At 40.0% G+C, this 21,049-nt stretch overlaps 1 protein-coding gene across 1 annotated transcript in view; it reads right to left on the bottom strand.

The window, feature by feature from the left end:
* The window catches only part of HERC1 (HECT and RLD domain containing E3 ubiquitin protein ligase family member 1), a 106,386-nt gene extending 89,613 nt beyond the window's left edge, over positions 1–16,773 (bottom strand). Inside the window, exon 1 of the mRNA XM_082488645.1 lies at positions 16,641–16,773. The gene's annotated coding sequence lies outside the window, so the exon portion shown is untranslated. The remainder of the gene's footprint in view (positions 1–16,640) is intronic.
* Positions 16,774–21,049: the final 4,276 nt, after the last annotated feature.

The following is a 21,049-nucleotide window of genomic DNA, read 5'->3' as shown; positions in this document are numbered from 1 at the left end:
AACTAGTTGAGTCCAGGGTTCTTCTAAGTCTAAGTCTGAGAAAAAATTTAAAAATTAATAAATAAAAAGAACACTTTGCTCCCAAAGAGACACATTAATTTTAATGCTAGTAGCATTTAGAACTCCAGTTTCTTCAAGATGATTCTTGATTTTAACTGTAAATTTTGTCAGACTAACTTATAGCTTAATATGCAAGGAGGCATTTTCAAAGCAAAAGAGTGTTTTCAAACTGCTCTTTTTTAAAGAAGTGTTGTTTAAACTAACCCACAAATGCTTTGCGTCCTGTTGTACAAAACAGATTTGGTTTGACTCCTGGTTTATAATCATTAGCCATGGGTTACATAGATTCTGAATGAACAGTTTCTGTTCTTTGACCCTTTGAGTCCTAATGCATTACGATTTCACCAAAAAGTAATATAATGTTCTGAAGGATAGGTTTGTGTTCTTTGGTAGTCTGAGCCCTATTTGATCTAATTTAAAACTAAATCTCTTGGTGGTGGAGGGAATCTCTCTGCCATCTAGTGAGATGATGCGCTTACTACAGCTGTAATGCTTGTGCAATAGATAACATACAATGCAAATTTGGCCTTGCTCAGACTTGACTTTTCACACTTAAAAGAACCCCAAAACCACAGAACTATACCACAGCTCTTCTGCCAATATCCCCGCCAAAAAAGCACATTCTGTACTATTAAACACCTGCTTTGATTCCAGTCAGATTTTCTCTAATATAGATTAACACCTTCATCAAAAGCCTTATTTGAGCCTCAGTGAGCCTTGCCCAAGTAACTTCAGTTGTATTACAGCAGACAGAATCCTTACACATCTCTATCACACAAAACCGGGAGCCACAACTGTTAACCACCATTCAGAGGCAGTGAGCATTCTTTGCGTTTCATACTAGACACACCTCCTGTTTACTCAGACCACAAAACACACCAACAGCTCAGCCTCCAAGTGACACAGGTATTATTACATCCTTGTTCACGAAGAAAAAGCAACAGTTCTCATCTGTCAGGAAGAAAGGATTTGCTAACTACCATTTGATCTGAATTGCAACTGTAAAGCCAATTAATGCAAACTGCCAAACTCTGGTCTTCAGTGACAAAGCTAGCACCTTCTCAAGAGGCAATACATGGAGATCCAGCTACATTAAGAAGTTCCCCGAATAAAGACCCATTCATTTGCTTTATGTTGCACTTACACCAGCTATTTCTCATAAAGAAATTTCAAAACTTGCTCGTGTACCTGAAAGGTGCAAATACTGCTCCTTTCCTTGAAAATTGATACATTTTTTCTCTTCTCTTTGTATGCCTCTAAAAATAGAGACTGAAGCTTGAATCTCAGCAGTGATCTACCCTCCTATTGCAACTTCCAACAGAAATATGTTGGTCCATCTTGAATATAATATTTGTTTTCATGTGACAGGTAGCAGTCTTTTAACCAGACACGCTGATGGCACAAGCTGATTTGATATAATCCTGAAAACGCTCCCTGAATACAAATGTAAATTGTCTCTGTCTCTGTGTGAAATACAAGCACAGCGACTACATATCACTGCAGTTAACCAGAAACTAGGTAACAGTGGCTAGCACTGTTTATAGGCAGGGTTTATTTCCTCTATCTCATTGCTTGAGGACAACTCTAAGGTTTATAATTGCTCTGGAGCATCAGCAAGGACATTTCTTTTCTTTTTAAGTGCAAGCAAAAAGAAAACACGTTTGACTTGGAAAGACCACAAGAATATACTGATGTTCTACTACATCTAATCACTACAAGGTCAGCTGAGGATGTGGAGGGTACCAATTCTGCAGTGTGGGCCAGCATGCAGTCCCACCAACTTTCCAAACAAGCTGCTCATGTGGCCAAGCACCAGACTGAGCACCAAGGGAGAAGGCAGAAACATGTGACAAGAACTGGAGAAAGGAAGTACTTTTCTTTCAGCAGCAGCACAAACCAAAAACAGTCTAAATGTACAGCAACAGCTTTATAAAAGTATTTCAACACTGGAGCGCTTAAAACACTTTGAATTCAAAGTTCCCAAAACTTTCTAGGATTTCCATTTTAACAAAAAATTAAAAAAGAAAAAAAACCAAACAACCAAAAGATCTTTCTGAAATTGCAACAATTGCTTCTCCTTAAACATTTTGTTATGTGTTTATAGTTTCATATTTTGGGGCTCTGATCAGATAAAATATTCCTTTCGGCAATCTGAAAATAACTTCTACTGACAGACCACTAGCCAACATTTTACATGTAGTAAACCCGCAAATATTCCAAGTGAACAGCTCTCACTGGTTCAATAAAGCTAGGATTTAACCACGATGATGCCTTGAACATTGCCTACTGCATAACTTCCAGATATGTAACAAAGTTTTTAAATTGGAATTATTAGAGAAAGTTTTGGTATTTTACTTTATATAAAAATGTATCTGTCCAGCACCAGGTGGAGAAAAATTTATTCACATTAACAAAACATGAACCACAAAAGCCTAGCTCTCCTTCCTTTATTCCTTGTTTTCTCCCCTTCTTCAGAAAAAAAAACTAAAGTACATAGTAAGAATTTGCACACAACTCATTTATTATATCTTTTAGAACCACAGTTCCTGTTGGACAAATGGCCATTTTGGGGCAGTAAATGCCCCCATATATTTTACTGTTGCTGATTGGTAAGTCAGCTAAAATGGACTTAAAACTCATAGCTGAACAAGGATTACAAGACTGTCTTACCAAATCACAGAATTACAGAATTATCAGAGTTGGAAGGGACCTCTAGAGATCATCTAGTCCAACTCCCCTGCTAGAGCAGGATTGCCCAGAGCACATTACTCAGGACTGCATCCAGGCGGGTCTTGAAAATCTCCAGGGAAGGGGACTCCACAACCTCTGGCACCCTCACCGTAAAGAAGTTTTTCCGTGTATTTGAACGGAACTTCCTGTGTTCTAACTTGTGCCCATTGCCCCTCGTCCTGTCACTTGGAACCATTGAAAAGAGCCTGGCTCCATCCTCCTTCAACCCACCCTTGAGATACTTGTACGCCATAATAAGGTCTCCCCTCAGCCTTCTCTTCTCCAGGCTAAAGAGTCCCAGCTCTCTCAGCCTTTCCTCACAAGGGAGATGCTCCAAGCCCTTAATCATCTTAGTTGCCCTTCGCTGGACTCGCTCCAGCAGTTCCCTGTCCCTCTTGAACTGGGGAGCCCAAAATTGGATGCAGTATTCCAGTTGTGGCCTCACCAGTGCAGAGTAGAGGGGGAGAATGACCTCCCTCGACCTACTGGCCACACTCTTCCTTATGCAGCCCAGGATTCCATTGGCCTTTTTGGCGACAAGGGCACATTGCTGGGCCATGGATAATTTACTGTCTACCACAACCCCCAGATCCTTCTCCTCCGAGCTACTTCCCAGCAGGTCCGCCCCTAACCTGTACTGGTGCCTAGCATTCTTCCTCCCCAGGTGCAGGACCTTGCACTTGCTTTTGTTGAACCTCATTAGGTTCTTCTCTGCCCAGCTCTCCAGCCTGTCCAGGTCACGCTGGATGGCAGCACGGCCCTCTGGGGTGTCAGCCACCCCACCCAGTTTGGTATCATCAGCAAACTTGCTGAGGATACACTCTGTCCCCTCATCCAGATCATTAATGAATATATTAAACAAAATTGGACCGAGCATTGACCCCTGGGGGACACCACTGGTTACAGGCCTCCAACTAGACTCTGTGCCGCTGATCACAACCCTCTGAGTTCTGTCCCGCAGCCAACTCTCAATCCACCTCACTGTCACCTCATCTAGCCCATACTTCCTCAGCTTCCTAATGAGGATGTCATGGGAGACAGTGTCAAAAGCCTTGCTAAAGTCAAGGTAGATGACAACCACGACTTTCCCCTCATCCAGCCAACCAGTTATAACATCATAGAAAGCTATCAGATTGGTCAAGCATGATTAACCCTTGGTAAATCCATGTTGACCACTTCCAATAACTTCCTGTTCCTCAACGTGTTTGGAGATGACATCCAGAATGAGTCGCTCCATTACCTTCCCAGGGACAGAGGTGAGACTAACTGGTCTGTAGTTCCCTGGGTCGTCCTCCTTGCCTTTTTTGAAGATTGGAGTGATGTCAGCCTTCCTCCAGTCCTCAGGCACCTCTCCTGTTCTCCATGACCGTTAAAAGACGATGGAGAGTGGTCTAGCAATAACATCCACCAGCTCTCTCAGCACTCACGGGTGCATGCCATCAGGGCCCATGGACTTGTGAATGTCCAGCTTGGCCAAGTGGTCTCTGACACGGTCCTCCTCAACTGAGGGAAAATCTTCCTCTCTCCAGATTTCCTCTCTCCAAATTTAACACCTATTTCAAATGCTTACTCTAGACAACAGTTAGAACAAAATGAAAACATCAAACCCTAGAAAACAAGTTCTATGTATCCTGGATGTAGCATTTTCTTCAAAACAGCAGTGGCAGCAACTTGAGCTGCAGTAGAATAAATCTGACGGTAACCAAGACTGCCTTCAGAGTTTGTGTGCTAACTCAGAATTCCAAGTTCTTTGTCACAAAGTTAGAAACCAATCTGGAAAATCTCCTCCTAAGAGTTGACTTTGTGAGAAAAAAACAAATAATTCAAGAACACATTTAAGTAAGTGGAAACACTAATCAAGTATAGCCGATGAAACGTTGTTACACCAGAGAAGCAGGAAAGAAAGTAAAGCAAAGATACAAGCATGCTACTACCTTCAGCAAAAGCCAGGGCAAGGTCAAAGGTCAACTGCATTCCTCACAAGCATTATTTGGACAAAAGAATTTGGGTATTTCTTATGCAATTTAATGCCTGCCAAGAAAGTGGTTTTCATTAACAAATGCTAGGAGGAAGACTCAGAAACCTACCGATACTACTGGCAGTTCAAAAAAGAAAACTGCTGCCTAACAGAAGATGAAGGAAAAGGCATTTGTCCACGACCCTCTTAGAAACTACTGTTAAAGCTGAAAAATAATGCTTAATAGCTCTGAGAGTCACAGACAGTGCTGCAGACTCTATATCCGAACTGAAGAAAAGGGTCAGATCCATCAAATACTCTACTGGAACATTTGCAAGCTGTGGAACAAAATAAGTGTTAGTTCCCCTTCACTTCAATTGGGACACTAACTGCTGGTTTTCCTCTTACATCATATGAAAGAGAATGAGAAGAAAAGAACTTTAAAATGAAACCTGTGAAAACAAGAGGAACATAATCAAGAGGTTTTTTTCCTGAGCTAAGAGGTCTGTAGAATATTTAAATAACTAAAGAAAATATGCTTAAGAGACCTCTCTTTCAATGTTGTAAGAGACAAGGAACCATAACTGTTGCAAAGAGAAAGGTTCCTTTTCTTTTTATCCGCCCACGATTTAAAATGCACCCAAAGATGAATCCACATCTTCCAAAGCTACAGCTCACTGCATAATGAATGATCACCCTGCTATGCTTCAGGTTCTGTGTTTTCAAGCACAAAAGTACAAAACAGCTACCTCTTCTGGTCTGTTCATGTTTTTTCCTATTATGTAAACAAACTAACTAGCACCAAATATACAAATTACCTCATGCTATTATCACTCAAATTCTAATCTCGGGATGGTCACATCTTGCAATAATTGGTAAGCATAAAAAGAAGATAACAGGCTGCATTTCAAATTCAAATAAATCAACTTACAAGCAATTCTAAGCATCATGAAATTATAATAATTAAATGGTTGGCATGCATTTCCACACGGCCAAGAACTCGGACAGAATGAAAGTTTACAATAAATCCAAGCTTCCCCTTTCTCCATATACTTCTATTCATCTATTTACTTACATGATGATTTTAAAGAGGTTTTTGTTTAGACAGTGTTTGCTACACCTAGGAAAAAAAAACCAAGCACAAAACCAAGACCCTGCAAGTGTTTGTCAGCAAGAGAGAGTAAATGCTACTAATAATTAAAATTTTAAATATTCAGTGTTATTAAAGAGTTTGGTTTTCTTAAATAGGAATTAGTTCAGGTTGAAACCACCAGCTACTTCTTACAGATCACTTAAAACATTCATTTTTGAGATGTAAGCTTGCCTAAAATAACTAATAAATCACATGTATTAAAATGCGAAAGGCCTGTTGCAAGTAATCATTAAGTACAACAAAATATTGAACTTTCAATGAAGATTAAGTTTATATCACTAATGAAATAGGTCAAATAGTAAATGCTTTTACTGAGGAAAACTGCATATTTTCTAGGGAAATAAAAACTATGCCTATATCTTAAATAATAATAAAATAAGAGACTGGAGATGCACAAAACTAAATTTACAAGTTATTTCCATATAACGGAAATAAATTATGAAGTGATAAACTATAAATACTTCTCCTTTCTTCTCTCTGTCACCACAGCAATTTAAAACACTCAGAAACAGGAAAAGGAACGTAATCTTGCAATTAAATCCCAGCTTATTTTATATATACAATACCAAGCCAATGACTGCATGGATACGTGAGCAATACCCTGATGTAAAACTGAGTAGGAGATACAGCAAAATAGGTATTTCACTATAAATGTTTCAGTCAGTTTTATATATCCATAAATATATATATTTCAGTATTTATATTATATACTATAAATATTTCAGTATTTCATGTATACGTGTCTGAAGGACAAGTAAATTCTGTATAACAATTACTGACTTTCAAAAGTGGAGTAATTCTTTCAAAAGACCACAGTTAACATCAAAGTGAAAATACAGGGAAAATTATGTAAAAAGTATTTTTGTGTTTATATAATGTGCCATAAAAAAGGTAAAATGAGACTGGAAAGTTACAGTAAGTTTTCCAGCTACTTATTACCACCTCCTTAATTATCTATGGAAAATGCCAATTTCTCTAGAAGGGGAACAAAGGAAACAGTAAAGAGTTCTCATAAATCCACTTGGTTGGCTCAGATGTGAAGACTGTCAAATCTCTAAGAACAATTTTTGGCAGATTTTTACTACAGCTTCTGGAAACAAAGAAGTTTTTAGGTCTTCTCACTCTGAGGTAAGTGGGACAGCTTTGATCAACTTGAAACGCAGCTATAAGAACAACTCACTAGAGGGGAAAAAACACTACAAAACAGCTTAATAACAGTTGTTCTCAACTTCCACACAGTCAAAGGACTTCAGAATTTGGAAAATGGGTTGAAGGTCGAAGCTTATAAGGTTATAAAGGTTGTTCTTCTGAGCTGAGCAGGAAAGATCAGCCCTGGACAGAATGTATGCACAGCTTCGCAGAAAGAATTTCTGTAGTCTTCCCTTTTCATGTCAGCTTGGAAATTATGGGAGATACTTGAATTTGTCACCCAAGAAATGCCTCCACACAGCTAACAAATTTATCCTAATATAAGTAAACAGGAAGCTCCCTTCTAGATCTAAAACTAAACAAAACAAAAAAGACTACTGAAAAGGTGTTGTATATAGATCTAAGAGAAAGACTGCTGTGACAAATTAAAGGTGGAGATGAGACAGAAGCTATATAAAGTGATTAGAGCACACACTGTAGCTTCTTTTTGAGGAAGGAACGGGAAACTCTACGCAACTCCAAAGATAACTCTAAATTATCATTAACAAGTGGAAGACAGGAATATTATCTTACCCCACAAAACGTGTTTTGTTTTTTTCAGTCCTTAGCACACACATTCAGCTTAGCAACAGACAGAAATGACCCAAAAGCGTGGAAAGAGGGAGTTGATTTTAGGGTCCTTTTTGCCGGGTGTTTTTAAGCATCATGATCTCCAGCACAGTGGTACTACCTCATTGACAAATGTGGGTAATCACTGGTACTCCATCAAGAATTTCAGTATTAATAAAAGCCCACAGATAAAAAGAAGATGTAGCTGCTGCCCAGACTGCTAAAAGGAAAAATTGAATAATAACTCAGAAATGTAGCTAAATCTTCAAGTACAGTGACTTCCCATTGCTTGTATATAACTGAATCTTCCTGCTTAATTGTTACGCTACAACTTTGTGCTTTCCTCCCTGTGTAGAAGGTCCAAACAAGTACACATCGTAATACTGGGATAAAAAGCAAAAATGCTCTTATGTAAAGTGTTGTCAAAAGGACACAGGAAACAAGGGGAATATATTTTAACCTAGTCTCTAGGCATCTCTTGTCATAGTCCACGGATACTACAAATTTAAAAAAATCATTCTTCAACTAACACAATTATAAGTTCCAAAGTTTGCTCTGGCTCATGAAAGCCTATCTGTCCACTACTTTTCTCCTAAATAGTAATAACACTCCCTGGTAAGCATACCTGATTGCATTTTTGCATTCTGACACTCAAACAGAAAGCAGAGCACAGGTCCTCTACTTACTTTTTTTTGTTGTTCGTTTCAAAATAAACCCCAAATTTTTAAGAGATTTTGCAACTATTTCTTTATGACAATCAAAAATACTGGAAACATTGCGTCTTGTACAAGGTCCACCTCTTTAACACAAGTATCTCATCACGAGTTATATAACTGACGAAGATTCAACTATTGGGTCATCATCACAAACTCCTACAATTAAAAATGTATACAAAACACAAAAGCCTCTTACTTGAAGATTTTGAAAATGCTGTCATATTCTTCTGCTCAGAAAAAGCACGGCATGGCAGCCAGAGGAATAAGAGGAGAGAATCAAGTATTGTAGGAAGCAATATTATGGCTCAACAGTAAGTTAGTACAATGTTTCTGGATAGAAAAACACATAGATATTATCACTTGCAATTATAGAAAGATTTAAGCAACTCTTAGAATAGTAGCAGAATGAAATTTAACACCCTGTCCAAATTCTACTTCAGCTCATTTTATTTCTCCCTACAGAGTCAACTGAACAAAACGTAGGATTATACACTCCTGTATAAAGAATATATTAGGTATAAAGCAATTAAAACAGCTTCAACAATCTACCCCAAAAGCTAGAAGATATGTGGGAAGAGCTAGAAAATTACTTTAGTACTTATAAAGGGTTAAGTTACTAATTTCTAGAAAGCAAAAATACATATTAAAAATGTAATAAAAAAAACATTTAAATATGATCTAGAAGCTTCTGAATTCTGGAAACATGAAGACAGCACCACTTGATGAACTACAATCTGAGCATCAATATGCATAAAATGAGATACAGTATTTTCAATCACTCAAAAAAATATATTTTCTTAAATCAGTGACTCTAGCACACACACAGAAGATATTAACAAGGTCAGAATTTAAGGAGGCTACGTATTACCACATTTTTCTTTAACTTAGTCTGACTACAGCAGAAATCAAGCGCAGACAAAAACAATTATTCTGACAGAAGCTAAGTGCTCAGACTCTTAGAACCGCTACAAATGCAGTTGAAAGCTTTATTTTCTGCAAAGCTCTTGAAAAACTGCACCTATAAAGCTGCAGACATTACATGTCCTAAAAATCAGAAGTTCTCTCAGAGGCAAAATAAATGTTACAAGCACTCACTTACTCACCCTCTCCTCTCTGCAATTAGCAATTTCAGCAACCTTTGTAAGATGCTGACTACATTTATTTTATGGGAACCTAATTACAAAAGCTCGTAACACCAGCAGCTCGAAGTCTGCACAGTCAAATCAAAGGCACGAAACAGCAAAACTAAAGAACATGCAAAGAACTGGTTGTGAAATTTACGCGCCTGAATTCTATTTACTGCCTCACAGTAATGTTGTATCACCTTTCCCCAACAGATAGGTAAAGACATTTTCTAAACAGAGTGAAAGAAAAAAAAAAAGCCACACAAACAAAAAACCTTTAACAAATAAGGAGATTTCTGTAGTTCTAAAGGACAGGGTTCTTCAGTGTGTGTTCACTGACAATGATCTTTCTCAAGTTCACAGCAGTTTCATTTACTATTTTCAACATGAGTGGTCCTAGAGTAAACTGTGCTAGAGGTACTTTAAGCACGATGTCACCTGGGCAGTTTCTGAAAAGGATTAGAAAATTTAATATTTAAACAGATGGCAGCCAGGGCACACTACAGCTCTTCAATATTGCTAAGAGTAGTTAAACCTTTGTTTGCAACAGTGAGAAATAATTTCTGCAGGTAAGCCAGAAAAATCAAGCTTTTTGTGGCTTACACAAAACTCAGGAAAGATTTCACAATCAGAATAAACAGGTAATTCTACTAGCTTATTAAGAATATAACTCAATTCATTCACTGCAAGTGAAACTGACTATTCAAAAACTACTTTTTCCTGGGATGTTATTTTAGATAGGTTCTTAATAAAGCAGAACTTCTGTATACATAGCTGATCACAGGTGTGGAACAGTTAATCTATTTGAAATATGACTGAAAACCTGAAACAATATGTTTCTATTTACTGCCTCACTTTGATGATACTACTGCAATTCCATTATACAAGTGGAATCTCTTCACAGTTCCAACATTTTACCCTTATAAATTATTTTGTTAATGCACATAAATGTAACCTTCTTACCAGTAAACCCGAGTCTTTATTCTGTATCTAAGTCTAATACATTATTATCTCAATATTCTGTGCGATTCCTAATACGACTATGACACACAAAAAAGTGGTTATTTTATTTCTCCTCTGCGGTATCAACTGAAACCAAAGACTCTATCTTTCCACAGAAGCATTGCATACCTCCAGTCATCCATACCATATTCCTTTGCCTTTTTCCTATTTCCTTTGTTGCTATCCGATTACCTATACTGATATAACAACGTACCTGTACCATTAGTATATAGATCTGTATTTTCATCTGTATGACTCCAGAACTGAACATGGAATTCAAGATATGGATGTAACTTGAATTTGGGCAACAGAAGAACTGTTTTCTGGTTTTACTGAGTTCCAGCCCTGACATTCCATAAAACGACATACTACCTGAACTTTTTACCATTCCAGTTTTTCAGATTTTTTACAAAGGAGGCACAAAGTAAGAATCATGCTTCGCATACCACCAACTGTAAGAATGCAGCAATTTTTGCAATCATTATTAAAGTTCTACAATCTGAAAGTACAATTAAAAGAAAAGCAAACTGTTTGCTTTGCTTTCCTTTTTTCATAAATAAAGAGTTGTCTATATGATTTAGCAGCAGATACCAGGGCTCCAAACAACATTTACGGCCGCTTTCTTGAAAGGTTAATTTATATAAAATTAATTAAAATCCTTCCTTGTCATAGGCCAACAATGTAAAACCTACAAGCAATGCAAAACCTGTAAGATGTTCCATATTACTCATGGCCAGGGGAAACTATGACAATTGAAACCAACGGTAACAAGACAGAATGTTGCCTAAGAGTTATTTGTTCGATATTTTACTCATACCAAAAAGCACTGTGGGTCACTGTGCAGGATAATGTTCCTCAAATGTTCTTTTTGGCCAATACATTTAGTCTATACACAGTGTCATGACAGTTGTGAGGTGAATGGAAATCTATACAAAACAATCACAGGAAAGAAAAAGAGAAAATGATAAATTAAAAAATACTGACACTGCAGAGAAATTACTACAGTTTAACAGAGAATTGAAACTAAAGAGACAAAAAGAGACATTAGAAGTACAAAAAAAAGGAAAAAGGGAGTGATGCTCTATAATAGGAGACGGACAGTAAAACAATGCAGAAAAAATAAGACATGGTCTCCTACAAATCTGGAACAGCAAGACAACAAGCAAAAGGAACTAAACCAGAAAGAGCAAGCAAGAAGAGCAGCTACAGCAGATTGTTCTCCACTCATAGGAAAAACGTTCCAATGAAATATACACTAACGTTAATTGATTTATGTGAACATCTGTCTCTATTAGTCACAACGTCCATTGTCTTTCCTCCTTGTACTAGCCTTCCGCTCAGCATATGGAAACCAAATTACTGATATCCTAATTCAGATGAATTCTGCACCCAACTACCAACTTTTCTTTCCAAAGATGAAATTCCCCTAGCTTCACAATATTTGCCAGGTAAGCCATGCTGAGGTTCTACTGATATTCTGCCAAATTTGGTCTTTCTATATGACTTTAGGTTCCTCTAGGATTATTTATTCATTATCAGGTCTACTATTGAAACCAATATAACCCTATGCTTTCAGCTGGTCGTAACTGGTTACTCCCATAATCTTCTGGGAAACAGACAAAAGGAGGACACAGTTACTTTTAAGTTGATCAGAAATAAAATCTATTCTCTCTTTTGCCCTTATGTTTGCAAAGAAAATGATACAAAAACCCAATCATGGTTTGTGAATGTAAACTCTTAGACCCTTGGTTGCTGTACAGAATCTACCCAAGCAGAAGAGGCATACAAGTTTATTATTACTATTCAGCAGAGAAAACTACAAAAATCAATTTAATCCATTACTTCTTCAGATGCATAAAATTATACTGAAACAAAAGCTGACACTGTAGAAGACAGTCCACATACATAATCATCAAATGCAGTTAGTAAAAAGAGGAGCTGAGAAGCAGACATCCCCATGCATCAAATACGTTCCAACAATTTGAGGGAAGAAAGGTGCCTGATCCTGCACTGGGAAAGGGCTGAAAACCCTGGTGAGGTTTTACCAGTACCACTCTCCCCCAAAGGTACAATTACTTGTACTTCTCTAACCAAGTAGTCGTAGTATTTCCAACCACCACAAGACACAGAAACAGACACGTTTTCATTAAAAAATGAAAAATTATTAAGATGTATTTACTAGTAATCATGATTTTAAATTGAGAAAGTCAGCAGAGACTGCAAAATCTGCATATGTATAGATATTCAAAATTCAACCAACCAGATCGTTGATCTTATTTGTTAGATCTTATAAAGTTAGCTCTGACATAAGCAGAGAGGTGGACTGCAGCCATTCTATATATATAAAAAGGGCAAATAAGAAAGATGGAGAGAGACTTTTTATCTAGGCCTGCAGCAACAGGACAAGGGGCAATGGTTTTAAACTGAAAAAGGGTAGGTTTTGGCTGGATATTAAGAAATTTTTTATAAGGAGGGTGCCGAGACACTGGAATAGGTTGCACAGAAAGGTGGTAGATGCCCCCTCACTGGAAGCATTCAACGTCAGGTTGGATGGGGCTTTGAGCCACCTGCTCTAGTGAAAGATGTCCCTGGTTCATGGCAGGGGGATTGGACTAGATGATCTTTAAAGATCCCTTCCAACCCAAATCATTCTATAAGTCTATGACTGTATGACCTCCAGGGGTAACTTACAACCAAATTACTTGATGGTCCTCTTAGCACATTCTTGAATCACTTCTCTCTCTGGAATACAGTGAATAAGGTGTAGGTAATTCTACTTTAAAATACATTGAGCCCATTTTTGCTTTAATACACAATTTCTCATTTCAGACAGTAAAAAAAAAAAAGTACTCGAGCTAGACCGCAACTTAAATGCAAAATAAGTGAAGTATACACTTTGTGTTAACATTTCTATTTCTTGATTCAGAGTACTCCCAGTATAACTAAGTGAAATCGAAACTTCTGCTGTATAAATTTGTGCATTTTTAAAGAAATGTTTGAGAATGAAATTTCTGTATTATGCAGTGCTGACAGCAAAAAAAAAAAACAAAAAAAAAACCAGTAAATTAATTCCAGTTTCCAGCAGAGAAAATGATTGCTTGAGCCACCTGAATGTACTCCCAACTACCTTGATGACATCAGGTCAATCACAACAGGCAGTCAAAGCCAGAGAATATACCTGGCCAGTTCCCAGGCCACAATTACTATTGCTGTTGACTGGCAAATTCCATAGCCACCAGGTTCCAGGCTGGCTTGTTTTGTTCGTTTTTTTTTTCATCTTGAGAAATTACAAGGGTTACTATGAAGTTACTATGATGCACAGTAAGCAGCTGCAACACACTGCCAGTTACTTCAGCAGCCCTAGGAAAGTAGAGCTTCATTTTCTGAGGGCTACTTTAGACGTTTTTAAAGAGAAAACACCTACTAGTTTTGAATGTTCCATATGACTGTCAACCACTACTGGGAGACAAAAAAAAAAGAAAACCTACCAGCAGTTTAACAGCTTGAGTGCTTCTGATACTCAGTCATGAGAAAGAAACCTAACCAACACAGTACTCACATTCACTGAGATGACTTTGACACCAGGTAATCAAATCAGCCACAGACAAATGCACCCTATGTTTAACTAAAACATACTAGTGCAAGATAAAAATCTTTCAAGTTATATAAACAGAGGAAGATCGAGTATCTGTGCAGTATCTAAATTAAGACTGTTGCATTGAAATGCTAATGACTTCGTAACAACCTCTAACCAGAACTCAAATGCTTGCTCCACCAAGTCTTCCTGAAATACATATATTTTTTGTCTCTGTTACTTATTTCTAAAATTGGGATAAAAATGCTTCTCTACCCCATGATAAGTATAATAATTACATTAAAAACAGAAAGAAAGATTGGAATACTAAGAGTGAGTCTTAAACAAAAGTAATTAAATGCATACACTTTAATTTTACTACCAAAAGACAAAGACTAATTTCACATGTAGTTTTTTCCCATCTGTAAAATGGTACCAACTCCAGTAATCACTGATACTTTAAAACACACAGAGCACCCCTTCACCATTTTCTTCAAAAAAGGAATATTATGGCTATCCGAAATTGGTAAATTAAAGACAAAAATTAACTGGAATTTTTAGTCAGGTCCCTTAAGCCCTTTCCAAATCAACTAATATCCATTTAATTCAGTTCTAAAATAACAGAAGAAAAAGCTTTCTCTGGTAAACTAGCTTTCAATTCAAGGATTAAATTAATAAAAAATTGCTGGTTTATATTCTTACTATGCCAAGCAGTCCTTCAGCAAAAATAAGTCAAAGACTTTATATCCCTACTATTTTTAATTAACAATTAGATATCGATACCTCCTTTACACAGCTTGCAGAAAAAGATGTCAACACCCCCATAACCCTTCAACTTGTATACTTCCAACCACAAAAACATGGTTATCCTGAATGTTAAGACAATGAACAAAACATACGCAATACATTTAAATAAGAATATTAAGCGCTGAGAGGAAAGCCTCAAACATATAGAGGTTTGTTTGTACTCAGAGACACATAGCCCTAAGATGTTTCATTCTGAGAGACAACTACCATGTAAAAAGCCACCTAACAAATTTCTTGCAAGTGCAAGGATACAGGAGACTGGCAATGCCCTTCTTCTGTCCTGTAGCACATAAACATTGTACAGCTTTTAATCTTCCATACAAAATTAATAGATTCCTCTTAGAATATTGGGAAGCAGTAGCAGGCTGATCAGGTATACAAACTACCTTTCCAGATTAAATATCTATTATATTTTTCCCATAATTACATGAGAGTCAACCCTGAGATCCAAGTCCTCCGCAGTCCCACACGGCTATGGAATAGAGAAGATGTGGTTTATATGAGGCCTCTAACAAGGAACATTAAATTCAGTATGTGTAAATTTATAGCTTTGAGTTTTTGTTATGGAGTAACACTATTCAACACTTTGCTAAACTACAAATCTGATCAAGTTCATGACACAATACGTATGCATGTATATACACACACGTACATGTATGTAACGTGTATGCATGTATATAGAGCATGTGGTCCCAGCTACAGCAAATTAAGCAGCCCATGAAGCAACAATCAGCTTAGATATGTGACATGAAGAACAGGTCTAAAACAACAAAAGATGAAGATGTTTTACCAGATGCATATAAACCTCTCCTATCTACACTGTGAAAAGCTGAGAGCGTAACAATAGGGTTCTATCCCTAAAAATGTGAAAAGCAGCTTGTATACAGTAACTTCTAAAAGAAATTAACTGTATGCAGCTAAAAAACAAACAAAAACAACCACCCACTAAGACATCACTTTAGAAAACAAAATAAATCATCTGTAAGTAAAAGCATATATATAATTTTTAAGTACTGCAAATAAGAGGCAGCCAATAAGCCATGGGGAGACGATGCAATTCAGATGACAGGTCTGGAGATACACGGAACACCTACAGTCATACCAGTTGATAAAGGCAAACACGACAAATCTCTGACAGAATTTTGTGACACCAGCCAGATCCACCTAGGACGCACACGGCCGGAGATGCATTTAACACTTCGGGGAAGAATGCACGGCCACGCTACAGCTGCATTCGTGAGGCTCAAGGGGAAAAGCCCAGGCTCCGAGGATCTCAGCCGAAGCACAACGCAGATTTTGCATAGCTTATATTGCTTTGAAGAGGTACAAAAAGCCCCCTCCCTACAAAGGAGGAAGAGTTGCTGGACGCCCGTCGTTCTCTCACCGCCAGCAACAGGGCACTGCCATCTGACCGGCCCCACCTGCCTCCCCCTTTCTCCATCCCTGCCTGCACCTTCCCCCTTTCCCAGACGCCCGTGGCTAGAGCTGCGGCCTCGCCTCCCCGCGCCCCCCCAGCCACCGGCCGACGGCACAGAGCGTGCAGCCGCCCCCGCATAACAAGGCGGGGGGGCCGTGCCGAGGTGTAGCGGGCCTGCCACTGCCCCCCCTTCGCCTCCCGGGGCGGCGGTTTGTTTCGGTGGGGAGCGGCGCCGAGGAGAACCCCCCCCCCCTCCCCCGCCCGCGCCGGGCTCGCTCAGGCCTCCCATCCCTCGCCCCACCGGGGGCCGGGCTCGTCGGCCCCCCGCGGCCGAGAGCTCACCGGGCAGCGGCGGGGAGGCTGCGGACCTTAGTCCAGGTCTTCCGCGAGACTGGGGCGAGCGGCGAGTCCCCGCCGGGAGCCGCGTCCTTTCCTGCGGCAGCAACGGCGACGGCGGCTTGTCAAAGAGAAAACATGACGCGGGCGGGGAGGGGGAGGGAGGCGCCCAGATCTCGCGGGGCTACGGCGCGGGTCTCGCGAGACGCCCGCCGCTCCCCGCCTCCCCGCGCAGGGCCGCCCGGCCGCGCCGCGTGAAAGCCGGCCGCGTGGCCGCCCGTGCCGCCTTCGCGCCACCGCGGAGCGGGCCGCCGTGACCACGGGGGTCTGCGGCAGCGTGCTCGGGGCTTGGCCCGCCGGGCAGGGCCGCGCAGCGGCCGGCAGCCGAGCTCGGCGGGGGAAGGGTCTCGCCCAAGGCCCCCGCAGGGTCTACCCTCCCCGGCTAGAGAAGTTGCGAAGCGCCCCCCGCCCGGGAGGACTGGCGGCAGGGACGGGGAACGCACCAGCTCACCCCAGCCGGGCGGGCAGTAGCCCAGCCCGCAGCAGCGAGGCCGCAGGGTGGTTGCTGAGACCGCGGAAGCTGGGTGAGACGAAGAGGCCCCCGCCGGCGCCGTGAGGGACTGTAGCAAGAGCCACGAGGACCTGGGAAACCCGCCATCGGTGTGCGGAGAAAGGGGCCCAAACCCACGGCATGAGGCAGCGCTGGAGCAGGGGCAGCGTGTGCCCCAGAGAGGGCCTTTTCCTCCGTCAAAAAGGAAAGCAGGCTGCTGGCGTCGGGAGCGAAAACACAACCGAAACGGCTGTTTATTTCTTTCTTTAAAGCGCGAGGAATAGGAGACAACTGGTTTTGCATAAAAGCAATCTAAAATACAGGTTAGAGGAATTAAGGATCTAATTTAGATGAGGATACTGACCGAATAGATGTATTAGAAAGTCAGTGAAAGGAAGAGAAATGGATGCTTTATGCCGGGACAATGCAGAAAAGGCAAAACGGGTCCCGTTGGTGGACGAGCAGGAGTATGTTGAAAAAGAAAGCTTTGGGTTAAAATGAAAAGGGTAGCAAAAAGTAAAAGTGTCACTGGGTATTGAAATTCTGTGTCGAAAATAGGAAAAGTATGCTATAAAGACTGAATTAGAGGCAAAGATGGTGGCAGCAGCAATGACACACGAAGTAAGATCAGTGAGGCTGCACTGGCAAGAAACAAAACAGTGAGAAATTTCAGTTATACCCATGTCAGTTGGTTATGGTCCATACAATGGTAGGGAGGTCATGACTGAATTAGTATACATTGTTAACAACTTTCAGTAAAAAAATGGGAAAACTGACAAGAGAAGCAAGAGAAAAACTTCTGTGCAAGGAGCAATTGCATACCTTTAGATACATCTGCCTAAGGCAGGAATGTAACTAAAGTTTACAAAGATTGGTGACTTGAAGTAGGTGATCAGGGAACAATTGTTTACAGTTTCTTCCAATAAAAGAGCTAGAGGCTAACAAGTGGAACTAAGTGATATCAAATTCAGAAAAGCAAAAGAGATTATTTCTTCATTTACAAATAATTAACCTTGCTGCAGGACAGTGTGGCAGAAGTTTACCTGGGATGAAAAAGCGACTGGAGAAAAACAAGAAAGAAACAAATCCATCACAGATTACCAAAGACATCTCCCCTGGTTGAAAAACACCCTGACCCACAAACCGCTGAAGGCCATAGAGTATTTGGGGACACGCTACTATGTGCTCGCTCTTCCCTTCCATTGATGGCTGTCCTCAAACAGATGGTACTGATGGACCTGTGTTCCCATCCTTATACCCTCACCCTACAGCCCCTTTTTACTGCATCTCTCCTCAGTATAAGCCCCCTTCTCTCAGCGCAAAGCACGTATCCTTAATAGTTAATTCTGAGGTATAAAGTGGTTAGGGGATTTACTAAGTGTAGAGCTCAGCTCCAGGGAGGGGCTGTTGCACTTCCCGACACAAGTTCCAACCAACAACAGATCGAATGACACTGGCAGCTTTGGAGGCAGATCCCAGCTATTCACAGCTCTTCATTCTGTCCCCCTAAGGGGGTGCCCATGGATTGATAACTTCTTGCAGCAGAATAAAAACAAAATGTCTTGCTTTGAAAATAGTCTTTGACCCACCCAAGCTAAAAAACACAGACCAAACATCACTAAAAATGGGATAAATTACAAAAACATTTTAAAGCACTCTTAAGTATTTTAAATATGCCAGCTAAAGGATGCTGTGTAAGAAATGAACTTAAAAATTTCAACAGATATATCAAAATGCATTAAATACAGAAATGTCCAGGATATCTGCCATTCCACAGAACAGAAAGCAGAATAAACAGACACACTACATACTCTTCAACATGCTAACATGTCCCACACCCACATACTTATGTTAACCGCAGCACAAAGACAAACCTTATCATTAAGTGCAGGTTTTTAGTGCTTGCGGGCTCCACCAGCAACCAAGTGTTGTACAATTCTCAAGGAATTTCTTACATTTGCAAATGTTTAATGTTTTTAAGTTATGTACCCTTAGATACTAAGTTCATAAAGCTGCAAGGTTTTCTTGTTTTGTTCATCAAGTCTTGACACAGCCCATCAATCACCTCGCAATACCAAGAGTCTAGGACTTTTCATCTTGCAATTTGGCTATATCCGGATGTATCTGTCTGTTTCCACAGAGGCTCATTGATTTCAGAATCTGAGTTGCACTGGAGACATTATGTAGCCATTCTTGAGACGGACCCCAGGTGCCAAGAGGAATCAAGGAAGCAAATTAATAGTAGTGTTCTAAATTAAAAATCTTCCTCTCATTTTCAAATATATATATTTTTAAACTTACATGATGACTATAATATAGACTGTCGTAATCAAAGTACATAATTCTCTAAGACGCCTTGAAAATCATTGGCATGTAATTTCTGATCGTTACTGTTGCAAAACAGCATGCTGCCAACTAAAGATCATGGTAAGAGGGACAACAAAAAAAAAAAAAGGAAAATCCAGTTTGGAGTACCCAACCTTCTTAAGGTTTTCAGCCCATAGAGAGCTGCCAACAACCCCCAAAGGACCACTGCAATTTATTGTTTTGACTTCTCACATGAAGCTTGTTTATTAGATGGCAACAGTTAATATTTTATATTAACGGCAATCTTTGATAAGTCTCAAGCAGCATCTAGAAGTGACTTCCCCAGTTTCTCTGGGAGTCCAGGTGGGCTCCTGTAGAGCTGGAGGCCCCACTCACCAGGGAATACGCTGCCTCAGCTACTGTTCGCACTTACAGCCAGCTGGCACTCGGGACCTCCCCAACTCAAAGAAAACCCGGGATGGCAAGCGATGCACGATGCGGTGGCCTATTCCATCTCTTTCTACTAAGGAGGCAAGTATTGTCAAAATTCCTAGGAACCCAAATGAAGCCAACAGCATCCTAGTCTACAGCAGTACCGGTAGGTCTAAAAGTAAGGATATTAATAAGGGGAACAAGATCTACAATTTGCTGTGACATAGCCTAAGGCTGTCACTAGAAATCAGCCACCTCATCTAAGAGTCAAGCTATCATTAAATGAAAACATAGCACTTCCATCCTTTGGAAATTGCAGAGGCTTCTGAAACTCTTCTGGGCACCCTGAGGACACATCAGAAGAAAGATTAGCCCTCTAGCCATCCGCAGCTACATATTAAGAGGGCAAAAATAACAACAACAAAAAAAAAAAGTTGAGAAGAGTTTTATGGTAGAACCCCGGACATAGGCCAGGAAAACCTGAATCACAGCTCCTCGGTGGGCAACATCATTCTTCCTGTCCCCCTCCTTCACAGCAAGCATAAGCAGAAGTCTTCAAAACCTACAAATCTGTAGAGTTCAGCAGGTAATGCCCTGACTGCAGGATGCTCATACTAAGTTTCTATTTCCAAGACAGTCTTCATCTCAGGTTCAAAGCATAGAGGGAGGCTGGGGAAAGCGCATACAATCGTGCAGGTTTCAAGGGACAAGACGCTGTAGATACTACATCCATTAGCTCTGCGCTCCCACCTCTTTTTTAAAACAGAAATAATCCCTCCTGATGACTGCAGATCTCTCGAGTCCCACCCCTCAGCTTTCCTCCTTCCCAGCTTCGCTTGAACTAAGGCAGATTTCTTGTAGCATTCAGCTCTACAAGACCCAATTTACAACAATGATTTCCTGTTACTTCATACGAGTTGCTGCATTATTTATTAGTGTTAAATGTATTGTTTATGTAATCCCATCAAATGTACTTTTAATCTTAAACAATGATGAGAAAGGTATGATAATTAAAGAACAATGCAAACTTTAACATCAAGTCTTACTCTTTCTCAAACTATTAGTAATTATCCTTTAATTTTAGTAACCACATTTAATTCTTTATCCTCTTCTGATCCAGACATTG

Source organism: Vanellus vanellus, assembly GCF_965231255.1.
Source record: "Vanellus vanellus genome assembly, chromosome: 11".
Lineage (NCBI taxonomy): Eukaryota > Metazoa > Chordata > Aves > Charadriiformes > Charadriidae > Vanellus > Vanellus vanellus.
Note: the sequence above shows the minus strand (reverse complement) of the source record. Positions and strands in the feature narration are given on the sequence as shown.